This window comes from Arvicanthis niloticus, chromosome 4 (genome assembly GCF_011762505.2).
Source record: "Arvicanthis niloticus isolate mArvNil1 chromosome 4, mArvNil1.pat.X, whole genome shotgun sequence".
In the NCBI taxonomy this organism is placed as follows: domain Eukaryota; kingdom Metazoa; phylum Chordata; class Mammalia; order Rodentia; family Muridae; genus Arvicanthis; species Arvicanthis niloticus.
Genome location: NC_047661.1, coordinates 69235094 through 69250641, shown reverse-complemented (window position 1 = coordinate 69250641; position 15548 = coordinate 69235094).

Below are 15548 nucleotides of genomic sequence, written 5' to 3'. Positions count from 1 at the left end.
TTCTACCCACTTCTCTCCTCCCTTCTAATTCCTCCAATAGCATCCTCTGTAATCCAAATTTGCCTCCAGTTCTGTGTATTAGAGGACGACCTTGAATTTCTGCGGGATGGCGAAGGGTGTCACCGTTGTGGATTTCGTGTGGTGTTGAGGATGGCACCCAGGGCGTGGTGCATGTTAGACAAGCACTCTACCAAACCGAACGGGTCCTCAGCTCCGTGTAACTTTGCTTTTTGTTTTTCGAGACAAGGTTTCTCTGTGTAGCCCTGGCTGTCCTGGAACTCACTCTGTAGACCAGGTTGGCCTCGAAATCAGAAATCTGCCTGCCTCTGCCTCCCAAGTGCTAGGATTAAAGACGTGCGACACCACTGCCCGGCTCCCGTGTAGCTTTTGATAGATTTCATAGACTTCAGTTACTGATCTCAGGTGTAATTTTCTCCATGCCTCCTATTCGTCCTTCTTTTAACTACCAAGAGTTTATGGTTTGCCTGCTCTGCCACTTTTCTCTCAAACTCTAATAAAATTGTTTTCTAACTTCAAAGTAAAAGATAAAACAATACCATTATATAACAACAACCCTAAGTGTGGTACAGACCCTTCGTGCAGCAGGTTTGAAAACCCAAGCTACAAGCTGTGGGAATTGGATAGCACCAGCCACTATCAGCTTGTGGATTGTGGTTGGTCAGGAAGAAGAAATGTAGGCTCACCTTGACCATTCAGATGCTGAAAATGCTTCTTAGCTTAAATCAAGGTATAATGTAGATGCCACGAAATTCATCTGTTTAATGTGGAAATTTTAATACATTGAAGTCTCATTTGTAGTCTGATTTTAAGGCATCCACCAATAGGTGGGGAGATAGCTCAGTTGATAACATGCTTAGCATGTAAGCATGAGAACCTGACTGTGAACCCCTGAACCCACAAAGAAAAGCCCTGGGAATCATACCCTTTCTTTCCATTCCAGTGCTGGGGAAGCAGAACAAAACAGAGCCCCAGGACTCTGTTGTAGCCCAGACTACTGGGCAAGCCCAGTTAAGAAACCTCAAAAACAGAGTGGACATTGATGAGGAAGGACATTTGAGGCTGACTTCTGGGCTACATACATGTGCAAACATGTCTTCCACCACACTTGAATTCCATACACATACCCTAAAAAAAAATCACCTTTCCAGAAAGAAGCAGCTTATATTTATTCCCCTCTATGGGGAGTGTGTTATACCTGTTTTTCTCTAGTCTAGAGGGACAGAATACACACACACACACACACACACACACACACACACACACACACACGCAGTGGCTGTCTCACATTAAAGAGGCCAGGAACCTCGTAGCTGCTCACTCTACACTGCTGAATGTCTCATCCCAGCCTGGCTCCAAAGGCCTGGTGGATTCCTGGAGAGCTTATGGTCTTGAGTCTGTGTTGGAAGCCAGGAGAAGCTTGTTCTGACACTAGCAAAGGCCAGATGAACTTGCACAAGCAGACAGAAGGCCAGCTTCCTCTTCCATGTCATCTGTACCTGGGCAAACATCAGCAGGTGTACGCTCATTTAGCACCATCAAGAGAGTCCCTCATAGGAGTGCCGCGCAGCTTGCCTTTTGGTTGGTTCCAGATCCAATCAAGTTGACAACTGAGTCTAGTCTCATCATCTGTTACATGTTTGACTGTTCTGAAAGTCTCTGGTCATTGGGATCACACATATGACCTGCTTGCCTGAATGCCCTCTTTGAAATCCATGTACATTGAACGCATGTGTGTGCTTTACTCATTTTATATTGTCCACTAATATTCCATTGTACCGTGCCCACATGTGTTGCAGCAAATCTTCAACCCAAATAGGACTGATCAAAGAAAGCATAGCTCAATAATTATGAATACAAACTGCATGCCTAGATTGGGCAGATTCATCACTACCCTATTTTATTCCCCATCCATGAGATCCCTTATAACTTGCGGTTTTTCCAGGCTACATTCTTCTCCTCCATTGTCCTTCTACCTCTCTCTCTCTCTTCTGGTCATCTCACCCCTCCTCTCCAGTCGTCTCCTCCCCTTCCTCTTTTTCTCCCCTCCCCTTCCTCTCGTCTTCTCCCAGCTCCACCTCCTCTTCTACTGCCTAATCACTGAGCTCCACTGTGAATACAATGTAGCAGAATAAGTATCCTGCTACACACCTGTCAGCCAATAACATTTGGCTCATTCCTACTTTTTGGCTGTTAGAAAAATGCTATAAAGCTAAATGGTGGGGGCATACACTTTTAATCCCAGCACTGGGAAGGAAAAGGCAGGTGGATCTCTGAGTCCCAGGCCAGTCTGGACTACAGAGAAAATTCTAAAACAGCCAGATCTACACAGAGAAAGCCTGTCTTGGAAAAAACAAAACAAAAAACAAAAAACTATGAATATTTATAAATGAGTCCTTATGTGGATATATGTAATTTCTCAAGACTTGAATGGCCAAGTCATATGGTAACTCACTATTTTAACTTTTTGAGAAACTGTCAACCTTTTCAGACCCTCTGCATTTTATTACATGAGTAGCATGCCAGGGCTCTCCACACCCTGGACACTTACTGGAGTCTGGTTCTTTGGTTTATGGCTGTCCTGATGAAGTGGTTCTATTTTGTACAGCTCTTATAGCTAGATCTGTGGAGCATTAGCTAGGTATAGAACGCATGTCTGAAACCTAGAATTTGAGAAATGGAGGCAGGAGGACCAGGAGTACAAAGCCAGCCACCTAAAAAGTCTGTCTTAGTTATGGTCCTATTGCTGTGAAGAGACACAATAACCAAGACAATTTATAAAATAAAACATTTAATTGGGAGTTTGCTTACAGTTTCTTTTTTTTTTTTTTTTTGGTTTTTTGAGACAGGGTTTCTCTGTGTAGCCCTGGCTGTCCTGGAACTCACTCTGTAGACCAGGCTGGTCTCGAATTCAGAAATCCGCCTGCCTCTGCCTCCCAAGTGCTGGGATTAAAGGCGTGCGCCACCACTGCCCGGCTTGCTTACAGTTTCATAGTATTAGCCCATATTGTCATGGTGGGGAGTGTGGCAGGCAGGCAGGCAGGCATAATGCTGGAGCAGTAGCAGGGAGCCTGGGCTGGGCATGGGCTTTAGAAGCCCTCAAAGTTTATACCCCAGTGACACACCTCCCCCAACAAGGACACACCTCCTAATCTTTCCCAAACAGTTCCACAAACTGATGGCCAAGCATTCAAATATATGAACCTGTTGGGGTCATTCTTTCAGAAACAAGAAAGCAAGAAATAATCAAGAAATCAAGAAATCAAGAAATCAAGAAATCAAGAAAGCAAGAAAGCAAGAAAGCAAGAAAGCAAGAAAGCAAGAAAGCAAGAAAGCAAGAAAGAAAGAAAGAAAGAAAGAAAGAAAGAAAGAAAGAGATTCTTTGCTACTTATAATATTTTGGGGGAAAGATTTATCAGGTTGCTTACTGCCTTTGGTTTGCCTTGTTACTGACTTGGAAAGTTCTTCACACATTCTTACACATTCTTCACACATTGTTTGTTAGAAAACAAACAAGTAACAGAGAGATGGCTCAGTAGGTAAAGGTACTTGCCACCACATCTGATAACCTCAGTCCTATCCCTGAGACACACCCACACAGGAGAAGGAGAGAACTGATTCCTGCAAGTTCTTTGACTTCACACACACACACACACACACACACACACACACACACACACACACACAAATAAATAAATGTAATTTAAGAAAATAATAGACAACAAAAAAGAGAAACGAAACATATAAGAAATGTCTTCTGATTCAGTATTAGAAGTGGAGGGAGTCTAGGTGTTGAAGTCAGCAGGTGAGATCATAGACTGCTAGAAACAAAAGAAACAAAGACAGTAAAGCTATACGTTTCTGAGAAGAGACCCCAGGGAAGTGGTTCTCAACCTGTGGGTCGCGACCCTTTGAATGTCCTCTTACAGGAGTCAAATATCAGATAGTCTATGCATAAGATATTTACATTATAATTCATATCAGGTCAACCTTCCTAATGCTGAGACCCTTTAATACACTTTCTCATGTTGTGGTCCCCAATCATAATTATTTTCATTGCTACTTCATAGCTGAAAGAGCAATTTACTACTGTTAATGAATTATAATGTAAATATCTGTGTTTTCTAGTGGTCTTAGGTGACCCAAAGGGGTCTGCACCCACAGTTTGAGAGCCAAGGCCCTAGAGGATCATGGAGAAATGACCAGATTCTGGTTTCCAAACTTTGGTGCCTCCTTTTCTGGGTTTTGTTGGGGATTATATAGGTTGTGAAGGAGCCGCACATCATAATACCAGGCACACCAGTGAGGTGTCTTTGGCTTTGGCTGACCTGTGCTTACAAGGTCTTGGTGCCTGTTCTAGTCGATTAGATCATATATATATTTCTGTGGATCAACAGGAAGTTTGGATGAACAATCTATTTCCAGTTTTTTCCCATAAACTTCTTCACTCATTCCTAAGTGCTTTATTAGCTACTTTTAGCTTTATTCAGAGTATTTGTAGCTAAAGCAGTTGTTTCCTTCCACAGCTGGGAACATTTTAGAGCAAAGTGTTTCTCTTTTGATATGTAACATTGTAGCTGGGCCTGGTAGTGCGAGCAAGTAATACCAGAACATGGAAGGTAAAGGCTGGACTATCAAGCGTTTAAGGCCATCTTTGACCACCTAGAATGAAGTTTTATATTTGTCAGTCTTTGTTGTGCAAACCTTGCTCCTTGATTTAAAATGGTTGAGGTTGGTAGGTTGTTAATGTATTGTAATGGCAACTGGCCCTGGTTGCCTTAGAGACAAGGAGTTCCTCACTTAGACCAAGTGATGCTATGTAACCTCCCCCTCCACCCCTGCCCCAAGTCATCCCTGAGTGCTCAATAAAGATGGCTACAGTCTATGGCTGGGCAGAAGAAAGATAGGTGGGGGTTCGGATCCCAGGCTGGGGATCTGAGGCAGGAGACCAGGAGGAGAGAGAGAGGAGAAATGGGAGAAAGGAGAAGACACCACGGGGTAAGTGAATCATGAAAACACCGCCATGAGGGCTAGCCAATTGGAGTAAGAGTGGCCAAGACAGAGCATGGCAAGTTATAACCCAGGGTTATTGATAGAGAAGAAGATACTAATAGCTTATAGGGTAGATGTCTGCCCAGCTCTAGTGCTTTAAGGGCTTGTCATAAATATAAAGGTTTTTGTCTTTTATCTGGGAACTAAATGATCCAAAGCCTCCGGTTGAAACCTCCAATTGAGGTTAATTACTACTACGACAAACCGTAGGAATACTAATTATTACTACCAGCGAGGTATTAATTCCAGCACTGGTAGATTTCTATGAATTTGAGGCCAGCCTGGTCTACATGTGGGTTCCAGGTTAACCAGAGGTACATAGTAAAACTTTGTCTTTAAAATAAATAAATAAAGCCGGGCAGTGGTGGTGCACATCTTTAATCCCAGCACTTGGGAGGCAGAGGCAGGCGGATTTCTGAGTTCGAGGCCAGCCTGGTGTACAGAGTGAGTTCCAGGACAGCCAGGGCTATACAGAGAAACCCTGTCTCAAAATAAATAAATAAATAAATAAATAAATAAATAAATAAATAAATGTAAGTACATTAATAATAGTGCTGTATTAGGCATTTCCCCTAAAGTATCGGGAAAATGCCACTTTAGGATCTGCTTAACGACCTTTTCCTTTTTAGAACAGAATGAGGGCTGTGTAGTCACAGCCTTAGTTGTTCAGCTGGGGACCGTAAGCTTTGGTTTGCCCACCCATGTGACCTAGCTGGGATGCAGAAAGAAGACAGAGAAAAAGCCTCACGGACTACAAATACCTGAGTAGCAGCCATTTATGTATAGTAAGTGCCCAATCTCATGTCACTCTCCTTATCTTCGACACAGATTTTTTTTAATGGCATTTATGGTGCTGGAGAGATAATTCAGTGGTTAAAACCACTTGCTGCTCTTGCAGAGGGCCTGAGCTAGGTTCCCAGGACCCATGTAACAGCTTACAACTGTCCAGAACTCCAGTCCCCGGGAATCCAGCACCCTCTTCTGGACTTCAAAAGCATCAGATATGAACACAGTGTACATACACATATACGGGTTTTTTTTTAAAAAACATACACGTAAAAATAAATACATCTTTTAAAATGTGGGGTGTGTGTGTGTATTGTGTGTGTGTGCACCCACACACATGCAAATGTTCACAAATGGTGCATATGTTGGGGTCAGGGGACAACTTAGGGAATACTGTCATTCTACCAAGTGAGTTCTGACTATTGATCTCAGGTCTGCAGGCTTGGTGGCAGTTGTCTTTATCCACTGAGCCATCCGACAAGCCCTGTGGCAAAGCTTTTTAACCAGGGTTATGATGCTCCAGAAGGTGGCTCGTTGCATAAAAGCACTGGCCACACAAGACTGTTACCCTAAGTTTGATCCCTGGAACCATCATAAAAAGCTGGTGTGTCGGTCCGAGGCACACAGTACAGAGGCAGAAAGAAAATGTCCACCCAGCAAGGTACACACCAGAATTCAGTCACCCGAGATGTCCTCTGACTTTCATAGACACTCGGTGGCATAGCTCACATGTAGGTTATAAAAGAAAATTGGAAACAACCTAAAGTTTCTAAACTGGCAAATCACAAAGAAAACCAAACTCCGAGGCTGCGTTGCTTCGCACACATAACTTCACTGAGCCTTGGTTCTGGACACAGCACGCACACTTGGCACTGTGAATGCCATCTTGCCAGGCAATGTGATGCCAGAGAGCACAGCCTGAAGCACCGCAACTCAGACTCAACATGACCATATGCCCTGAATTGTGAAATTTTACTGCGCAGAGTTTTCTACTCAGAGAAACACAATGGTTTAGTTATGGAAAACAAAATGTACTGTTTCCCCACTGCCATTCCTCAGCATGCCAGGCATCAGACTACTGCATCCTTGGATCGTATCATGTTAGAAAGCTTCATTTTTATACCAGTGTGGATGGAGCCTAGGGGTGGAGCACTTGACCAGTATGTAGAGGTTCTAGGTTTAAACTTTTGTAGCAGAGAAACAAAATCATGTTGGGTTGCTGATTTGAGTTTCATTCTTTAAGTATGACATGTTTCCAGTACTTCCTAACATCTCTCTAAATTACTCCTAACATGTGGGTACGTGTTTATGTAAAGTGTTATTCTCAGCATTGATGACTATAAAGTCAAAATATCGATCAACTCTGAAAAGCATTGAAGATGCTGTATTCATTTGGTACCAAATATTCATCCCAGATTTAATTCTTTATGCAAAACCAAGCACATCTATCTCATTACTATGCAAATTTGCTTTAATCAGTTTGAGGGTTTTTTTTTTTTAATTCGTTCATTTATTTTATGTATGGGTGTGGGTGCATGTTGCTTTCAAAACAAAATCCCAATTGCTCAATTATACCAAATAAAATATCAGGAGCCAGACCCTGGGGTGAATGAAGGCCTGCCAGCTCAGGAGGCACAGAAAGCACCCAGCTGACCTTCCTCCTCCCTGACCTCCTAGAAGGAAAGAGCCTGCTCTCCTCCACGGTCTTACAAACCCTTCCAACTGAATGTCCCTCCCTTAGACTTCCTGTGCATCTCTCCACCCATCTTCCTGACTTCCTCTCACTCTCTGTTTTTTTTTTTTTTTTTTTTTCCTATGTTCACTCCCTGTCAACTGGTTGTTTGCCTGGCCTCTTGGCCTACGTTTGACTTTATTTCACCTTGGTTACAATAAACAGAAAGTTGTGGATTAAAGGTGTCTGCTAGGGCTGAGCCACACCACAACTTGAGACAGGTTTTTCCAGTATATAATCCCGGGGTTCACAGTGATCAAATATCCTGCGACAGGTGCACGTGGGCATGGCATGTGCATAAAGGACAGAGGACAATTGTGGGACTGAGATTTCTTCCACAATGTGAGATCTAGCCATGAAACTCAGGTTGCAAAATTTGTCAATAAGTGCTCTTGCCTGCTGAGCCACTCTGCTGGCCTGGCTTTCATCTTCAATAAGTAACCGGTAGAGCTGAGCTGTGTCTGTGGCTCAGAGGAAGAGAGTGCCTGCCATGCAGATCCAACCCACGGCAGAAGGAGAGAACTGGCTCCCAAACCTGTCTTCAGACTTCCACATGTGTGTGGTAGTAAGAGTGCATCTGCGCTCATTATATACCATAGACACACAATAATAAAATAAAAATGTCTTAGAAAATATAAATAGTAAACCTTGTGTGTACTGAAGAATTGCTTTTAAATAAATTTCTTTATGATTCGCTAACAGTAAGCTCTTTCTTTCTTTCTTTCTTTCTTTCTTTCCTTCCTTCAGAGAAGGGTCTCTCTTTGTAGTTTGTCCTGGAACTCACTCTATAGACCAGGCTGGCCTCAAACTCACAAGATCCTCCTGCATCTGCCTCCCAGGTGCTGGGATTAAAGGTGTGTACCACCACCTCCCAGATAAGTCTTTGATGTATATACTCATTTAACATATGTATTTGTGCTGCTTAGGTTTATGTTAACTTGACACAACTTAGAAATTACTTGGAAAGAGGAAACATCAATTTTTAAAAAATGCCCTCATCAAATTGGTCTGTGTATAAGCCTTGCAGCGGTCTCTTGATTGATAACTGATATGGGAGGCTCCAGCCCGTTGTGGGTGATACCATCCTTGAACCAGTGGTCCTGGGTGCTATAAGAGAGCAGGTTGAGCAAGCTATGAGAAGCAGGTAAGTAGCACCCATCCACGGCCCCTGTATCAGCTCCTGTTCCAGGCTCCTGAGCTGCTTGAGTCCCTGTCTTGTCTTCCCTCAGTGATGGAACATTCCCTGAAAGTACAAGTGAAACAAACCCTTTCCTGTCCAAATTGTTTATGGCTAGGATGTGTCTTCACAGCACTAGAAACCTAACGAAGGCACCTGTATATCTGGGACCATGGAAAGTTTTCTTAGACAAAAGGATTTTCAAATGCAAAGTCTCAGAAGCCCTATCTATGGTGAAGATGCTTCAGTTCCCACCCTATAGCACAAAGTACGCTGACTGTCTCTGCTCAGAGCTGCAGGTCCAGCTTCCCAGGCCTTCTCCTCACAAATCAAGCTTTGTGCAGAAGCATGTGAGGTTCATGGTTTGGGGGGTGGGGAGGCTGGAGAGATGACCCAGCCGTTAAGAGCACTGACTGCTGTTGCAGGGTCAATTCTCAGCACCCACACGGCAGCTCACAACTCTCTGCAACTGCACTTCCACGAGATTTAATCCTCTCTTCTGACCTCTGCAGGCATTGTGTACATGTGGTACCCAGAAGCACCTGGGAGGCAACACACCCCTACACAGGAGATAAAAATAAATAAATCTTCTGTTCCCATTAAAGCTGTTCACAGAATCTGTGTTACTCTGTTGCTCCTATCATCCCAGCAAACTTAGTATCTTAATATACAGTGTCTTATAGTTCTGCAGGTTACACTTCTGATATGCACCCCACAGAGTTAAAGCCAGGCTGTCAACAGGGCTGACATAAAGCACCAGAACGGGAGACTTCCATTCCTTGTCTTTTCAAGTTTCTTCAGGCTCCCCTGCTCCTTGGGTTCCTTGGCCAGTGGACCCTCCTCCCTCACCAGCAGCTATGGTTGTTTCTCATTTCAAATTACTTTAATTTTACTACTAGCCTTCCTTTTTTATTTTTCTGTTTCAGAAAGTTTTATTTTTACTTGGTCCAAGACTTGTGAGGGGCTCCAGAGCAGTTACAAAGCTGTCTATTGGCTTCAGAGGTTCACTCAGGTGGAGGTCCTGAGGCTGGCTGGTGCAGAGCAGAGGAGGGAGCCCTTGGAAGGTGAGGAGGTCTCCTAGTCAAGCTTGAGAGTGAGCTTCTCAAAGTGATACTCATCCAGAGGTGGCTGGGGCGTGCCAGTCTGTGTTGGCTGTAGCCCAACCGGACTACAGAGGTTGGTCACGTGGTTGCCTATCTTTTTTGATGAGCTTCACCTCTTTATCTAGGGAGTGTTTTTTCCAGAAAGTCACAGATGAGGGTCTGTGCAGGCAGAACCCAGGGCATTCAGATCCAAGAGGTCCTGGTCCAGGATCTTCTCCAGGGTTAAGGTAGCTTCCATGGGCTGCACATCCTGGAAGAGCACCCCCGAACCTCCCTCCCGAGTTCCTTCTTCAACTTGAGGAGACACTTGGTGTTCATGTTTCTCCTTGGCCAATTGGCATTCGCAGAAGTGGCCTACACTCCCCAGAACCATGTCAACCCAATCAAAATAGTAGCCCAGAGAGCCGTAGGTGTAGGAGGCCCGCATGTATCTGGCGGTTCACTGAAGCTTCTACTCCGGTGGAATAATTTTGATGAATCTGAGAGGTCATGGCTGATCCGGAGTATGGAGCTAACAGGGAAAAAGTGCTAACTGGTTCTTGGAGCCCAAGGCTTCGAGGAGATGGTCATGGAGGCTGCGGCTGGAGAGTCTATAAGGTGGCTGGAAGCTAACAAAGAGGGAGTCCCTGGGTCTGTTCCGTCCAAACACTGTCAAAGCAAGATACAGATCCACGGGACCTCCAGGGTGCTGCTCCAATCTTTGTTTTTAAACCTCTTTTCTGCCTCCCTCTTCCGTTTTCAAAGACCACGTGATTAGACGAGGTCCATGTAGAGAATTTGTTACACAGGGTCCACCTAGAGAGTTTATTTTAATGTAAATTACTTAGTGCTCCCTCCCGAGGTTTACTATACTTCTGGGTCCTGTGGATCGAGATGTGGAAGGTCAGATGTTCTCTTACCTACCACATTGCCTACTAAGTGGGAATTCCCCTGGCCTCTCTCCAACCTGGCTACCTTGCTTTGCAGAAGCTTGTTGGAAAGCAGCTATAGCATGTAAGTCCCTTGTCTTTGCCAGCCCCATCTCCACACCCTTCTCACAAAGCCTGGTACTTAGCATCACCTTAAGAGGTGGGAGAGATGGATCCCCAGTTAAGAGTATTTGGGAGCTCATAGGGAGGGACCCATGACTCCACCTGTACATGAAGGGGAGGATGGCCTTGTCTGGCATAGGTGGGAGAGGAGATTCTTGGTCCCATGAAGGATGAACACCAAGTGGGGGGATTCGAGGGTGGGGAGGTGGGAGTGGGGAGTAGGTGGGGGCATATCCTCATAGAAGCATGAGGAGGGGAGATGGGATAGGAGGTTCCTGGGTGGTGGAGGGAAGGGGGGTTAGGGGATAAAATCTGAAATGTAAATAGAATACCCAATAAAAAGAGAAAAAAAGAGTATTTGCTGCTCTTGCAGAGAACCAGAGTTTGGTTTCTAGCACCCACAATGTATGGCTCACAACTGCTTGTAACTTCAGCTCCAATGGATCCAATGCCCTTTTCTGGCCTCTCTGGGCACCTGCCCACACCTGCCTGGCACATACTCACAAACACACAATACATGTAAATACATTTTTTAAAAGAATTTATTTATTTATTTTGTGTAAGTACACTGTAGCTGTCTTCAGACACCCATATGAGGGCATCAGATCTCATTATGGATGGTTGTGAGCCACCATGTGGTTGCTGGGATTTGAACTCATGACCTCTGGAAGAGCAGTCAGTGCTCTTAACCACTGAGCCATCTCACCAGCCCGTAAATACATTTTTAAAAAGAATTACCTTGGAAGTGGGTGGCGTGTCATACAGTGTAATGGCAACACTCTAGAGTAGGAAGAAGCAAGAAGATTATCTCGAGTTGGAAGCCAGCCTGGTGTACACAGCATGACTCTGACTCAAAAAGTGTTCCCTCTCTCCAAAATCATCCTCAGCACCTCTTACCTGTTGATTCCATTCCCAGAAGGCTTTGGGTGGTTAAATGACCTGGAGAGGCTTGCTTCCCTGCCTCGCCTCTGTGTGGACTCTGGAGAGGAGGTACTCAGGAGGGGAGGGAGGTCTGTGTAGAGACCCTTGCCCTTCCTTTGTGTTGGGAGTCTGGGCTTGGCTGGGCAGTGCTGATGCTGTGTTTGACAGGTGCTGGAACAGCATTGACAGTGTGGCTTCTGATAAACTGCCAGGGAGAATGAAGTGTTGGAGAAGCAGCCACTCCCAGTGTGCCCCGGGACTGGGTAAGTGCAGGAGCCCTGACTGCAGTCTCATTGAAGAATGCCACTGTGTGAGTCTGTACGGATTCTGCCCACCCTGCTGCACTCAGTGGCTGTCGCCTCCTTTCTTATGGCTTCCTCATCACCTCCACTGTGCCCTGGCCATCCTGATGCTGCATGGTGGTTTCATTTTTGCCTGTCACACTCTATGACATTTCCACAATGGTCCATCTGTAATGGTGACAAGAATGCCGTCAATTTGGTAAAGCCTTTTGGGTGCATCTTGCAGCCGGTGGGATGGAGTGTGGCCACAGAGACACAGCTTTCCTTAGCGACTCACTGACCTCTCCAACACCTACCTCACCTGACTCACTAGCGGTAAGTGTACAGGGCAACTGTCTCTGATTGCCTACAGGTTCCACAGGGAGCCTTCCTTGGTGGCTCCTCTCCTTGACTGTGGATTCCCTCTTACCTGTCTTGGGTATACTCGCCCTGCCCCCGACTCCAGGTCGGCGGCTCCCTGAAGCACAGCTCCATTTGTTCTAAAGCACTTTCTAGAACCTTACTGAAAGCTTGGATCTCTCCTTCACTCTGTCCCCAAGAGCAGTAAGAGCCGAGTTCCTGCCTAGAGGGCAGGGATGTGTGTGGCCCGCACCCAGTACCCAGCACCCAACACTCAGCACCCAGCACCCAGCACCCAGCACATGAGAGGAGCACTTCCAGAGTTAACTTTGACTGACTTCTTGCTTGTGAATCATGAATGAGTCTGCCGACATCTGTCTTTGTTTTTAATTAAGATGTGCATTATATGTCTGCTTACAGCATGCATTCTCGAGAGACTGTCCTAGCCTGAAGGAAACGGCCTTAGTCAAACATAGAAACTGTGTACCATAAACTTGCCATGTAAGGATTAGTGGTCATTGTTTATAGTCCTGGAATCGGTCATGCTTTGTGTTGCTTGCCTTTAGAAGACACTGAGAGAATGAATGCACTTGTTGCTGGCATGGTGTTGGCTAGCAGCCCTCCCAGCTCTGTCTCTTGCATCTTCTTTCTGCATTTCCTATAATCATCCTCACTCTCCAAGTCGTTGTTCCCATGTTGACTGATTGGCTGGCTCTGGCAAGCACCCGACACCCAGCACCCAATACCTAGCACCCAGCACCCAACACCCAGCACTCAGCAGTGTCACAAGTATTTCCCAGAAGAAGGATAGGAAGTGTTAGATGTGCAAGTGTTGTTTTCCTTTACATCTTTAGCACTTTTATTTGTGTGGTAGTGGCAAACCACACAGAATGGCCTTGCTCTTTAACACCCCTAACTCACTGCTTTAATGGCCTGATTACCACCCCCCGACTGGGGGCTAATCTTAAAGGCTCTACTCCCTCTCAACACCATAAACTTTTAGGAGATAAACCATTATCAAGCCATAGCAAGCCTAAGCTGCATGCTAGACGTTAAAAACTTCCTGGTCTACATGCCCTCACTGGCCAGTCTCACTCAGCCTTCGTTCCCACCTGCTCCTCATTCTTCCACAGGTTGGTGTGGTTTTGTTATCCGTGCTGGTGCAGGAAATAGGCCAAATGCTTCACTGGCTCGGTTTTATTGTTAGTTGTAACTCAGGTGGGAAGCGGGTATGTCCCAGACTCCTGGATGAGGTAGCCAAAGTCCCAAGAACAGAAATCTCTCCACCAAGGACAAAGACCGTGCAAGTAGTCAACTGAAAGCTGACCCTAGGTCCAGCTGTCCCTAATTCTATGTTCTTTGCCTAGTACCAAACCACATAATTGATTAGACATGGAGATGACATACCATAATATGTCATATATCATAGCAGAGGACTCTCCAGTGTTTTATTTGACAAAGAAGAAAACAGGGCGGCTTGAGGGTTGGCCCAGTGGTTAAGAGCATTGGCTGTGCTCCCACAGGACTCAGGCTTAATTCTCAGAGGCTCACTACCATCTGCAACTCCAGTTCCAGGGGATCCAACACCCTCTTTTGGCCTTTGCTGGCAACAGGCATGCACATGGTGCACAGACACACATGCAGACCAAACAGACCCATAGAATAGTGTTTTTTAAAAGAGAGAAGAAAATGGCTTTGGAGCCATGAGAATTAAATAATTCACTTTGAACCATTAAGTCATAATGAAAGAGGCAAGTTAGTGTCCCTAGCATCTGACAGAAGCTGCTCACCCTGTCAATCTTAGGAAGGCTGGCACACTCACTGTTTGCCAGGGAAATGGGCAGAGGAGCCCCTGGGCTCTGTTTCTGCAGTATCTGCTTACAGTACTGCCCAGCTCTCTAGGAGACTTTCTCCAGATAGAAGACACAAGAACTTTGAGGGTTTTTTTTTTCAGGCATGTTTACATGTGTGTGTTTGTGTGTATGCTATACATGTGAGTACTGTAGCTTGTGTCTGGAAGACAACTTTCAGGAGTTGGGGCTCTCCTTCCACTGTGGGCCTGGGATTGAGCTCATGTCACTAGGCTTTTATGGCAGACACTTAACCCACTGAGCCCACCGCAATCCGGGACTTTCAGATCAGAGCTGAAGGATGCTTTGTGACTTACAGCAGCCATGTAGCTAATGCTCCTGGGTCTCTTTCTTTCTATTTTTAGAACAGTTTTCATATACTAACATTTTTGTTTGGTTGTTTGGTTGGTTGGTTTGCTTTCCAGACAGAGTCTCTCTACATGAGCCCTGGCTCTCCTGGAACTCACTCTGTAGACTGAGGCTGGCCTTGAATTCACAGAGATCCTCTGCCTCTTAAATGCTGGGATTAAAGGCATGCTCAATCATGTCTGACTCCATCTACTAACCTTTTTTTTTTTTTTTTTTAAGTCATGGCATAATTTGTATTCCATAAAATTCACCTTTAAGAATGTACAATTTGGAGGCTGGGGAGATGGCTCAGTGATTAAGCACATGTGCAGCTTTCATAGAGGACTCTAAATCAATTCTCAGCTCCTAGGTCAGGCAACCTGTAACTCCAGCTCCAGGGGAGCCTATGCCCTCTTCTGGCGTCTGGGGGGTACTGCACCCACATGCACTGTTCTAGTTACTTTTCTATTGCTGGATAAAACACCATGACAACAACAACTTATAGAAGGAAGGGCTTATTTGGGACTTACAGTTCCACAAAGATAGGTGCTCATTGCCACCATGGTGGGGAGCATGGCATGCAGCAGGCAGGCATGGTGATGAAATGAAGCAGCAGCTGACAGCTCACATCAGGACCCACAAACAGCAGGCAGAGAGAGCACTGCAGCTACCTGGAGGCTTTTGAAAACTCAAAGCCTGTCCCCAGAGATACGCCTCTTCCAGCAAGTCCACACCTCCTAACAGCCCCAACTGGGGACCCAGTGCTTAAATGTCTGAGACTTATGGGGACATCTCATTCAAACCACCACATGCATGTATGCACACACATACATTCACACACACACACACACACACACACACAGAGACACACACACATACTTAGAAAGAT